Below are 2,582 nucleotides of genomic sequence, written 5' to 3' on the forward strand. Positions count from 1 at the left end.
AGTTACGTGAACACATCTTTGATAGTTTGCAAGCCATGCAATTCGATGGGTTACGTGGAACTCGATGAGACTTCCAGAGATGATTGAACATGGACCCACATGCGTGCATGGAATTTTTTTACAAGAATCTTACTGAGCATCTAACTCGGATAATGTCTGGATCAAATATTTGTCACTCCTTGTCTCTATTGAGACTCTTTTTCCCTCTCTTTCTCTTTGTCTCCTCATATAATGTGTATAAGAGTCCCTCCACCAGATGATAAATATCATATCATTTTTGTAGAATCATATACAAATTCATATCCCAAAATACATCTATTTCCAACTTTCGGGGGCGCTGCCCCCAAACTCCCCCACCAAGGGGGTCCTAAATAGTTGTCCCCCCCCCCCCCCCCTTCCCCTTGGATCCCCCTGGGGGAGAGAGAGAGAGAGAGAGAGAGAGAGGGAGGGAGGGAGATTTTTCTTTTTAAATTTTAGTTGATGAAAATCTAGTTGTCCATATAGATGATGAGCTAGTTGTCTAAGTAGACACCAATCTGGTTGACCATATATGCAACAATAAAGATGATGATATAGAAAATAATTTAAAAGACCATACAGATAAAAATCTAGCTACCCATACAAAGAACCATTTAAAAGGGCTTGGAGAAATCTTATAAGCAATTATATAGATGACCATATATATGATCTTAACATCAACCATATAGATGATCATATAGATGCCCATATGCATGTTTATATAGAAGATCGTAGAACCGATCATATATACTAGCATAGAACTGACCATATAGACTACATATACATGTGCTCTATGGAAAAATGACAGCACTATATTTAGATGACCATATGGATGGCAATGTAGAGGACTATATAAATTCGCATGTAGATATTCATAGAGACAACCATATAGAGGCCAATATAAATTTCCATAGAGCCACTATAAAGACAATTATATCCTAATCCATCATAGAAAGATAGCAATGAAGACGACTCTATTGATGACATTAGCCGATCATATTGATGATCCACGTAGACAACCAATATTAACAAACTTAACCATGTATATGTCCATGAAAACAATTGTATAGATGACCATAGAGACAACATTGTAGATGCACTTGTAGAGGACCATATACACACCCATATAGAAACTATATAAGCATGTCCTAATCCATTATAAAAGGATATCAATGTAGATGAACACATAAAGGTCCACATATATGGATATCAATGTAGATGAACACATAAAGGTCCACATATATGGAAATCAATCTAACCATATAAATGAAAATATAGAGAACCATATAAAGACCCATGTACATGGCCAAAGATCCAACAATACCAGATGATCATATCCTAATCTATGATAAAAGAGCTAAAATGGGCTGTATGAGACATATGTCCCATTTTAGCACATATAAGTATGGTTCTTGACGGCCCAAACCATATCAAATAGCTATGTGACTTTCTAGGAGTGAGTGAATGGTACTCACACCCACTTGTGCAAAAACTCAGGATCATCCGATATGGTTTGGTTGGTCCCGATCCATACTATGCGCTAAAATGAGTTATATGAGCCATATGTCCCATTTTAGCACATAGTATGGGCATTGACTACCCATACCATATTGGATGGCTGTGAAGAGGTGGGTACATGTGCTCATACCCATCCGTGTAAAGTCTCATAGTTATCTAATATGGTTTGGGGAGCCCCAAACCATACTATGCACTAAAATGGACCGTATGGCTCATACGACACATTTCAACATATATTATGGGCCTTGACCATCCATACTATATTGGATATCTATGAAAATGTTCGTGGGTGGATAAATGTTTCTCAACCCCACTTCTGCAAATTCATGTGGCCATCCAACATTTTGGGTGGTCGCGAACCATACTATGTGTTCAAATGGCCATACGGCCCATTTTAGCACATAGTATAGGCTTGACCACCCATAAAATTTTGTTTGGCTATAACATCTTAGGGGTGGGCGTGAGCACCATTTTCCCACTTATGCAACATTTCATAGCCATCCACTATGATATGGACGATCAAGGCCAATACTATGCGCTAAAATGGGATGTATGAGCCAAACGGCCCATTTTAGCGCATAGTATGGATCGGCATCGTCCAAACCATATCTAATGATTGTGAGAATTTTCAAGGGTGGATATGAGTACCATTTCCCTACTTGTACAAAGATGCACATCCATACAAACTGCTATGGGCGATCAAGGCCCATACTATGCACTAAAATGGGTCGTATGGCTCATACGACGCATTTTAGCGCATAATATGAGTCAGGACCGCCCAAACCATATTGGATAGCTGTCAAAATTTGTATGGATGGGAGGGGGAACTATTCATTCACCCATGCATAGTTTCACATTTATCCAATATGGTATGCACGGTCAAGTCCCATACTTGCGCTAACATGGGTTGTATGAGCCATATATTCCATTTTAGCACATAGTATAGGCCTTAACTGCCCATATCATATCGGATGATTGTGTAACATTGTAGGGGTGAATTAATGGTACTCACCCCCATCCATGAAAATTCTTGTGGCCATCTGATA

This window comes from Adiantum capillus-veneris, chromosome 23 (genome assembly GCF_014529385.1).
Source record: "Adiantum capillus-veneris isolate H3 chromosome 23, ASM1452938v2, whole genome shotgun sequence".
NCBI classification, from domain to species: Eukaryota; Viridiplantae; Streptophyta; class Polypodiopsida; order Polypodiales; family Pteridaceae; genus Adiantum; species Adiantum capillus-veneris.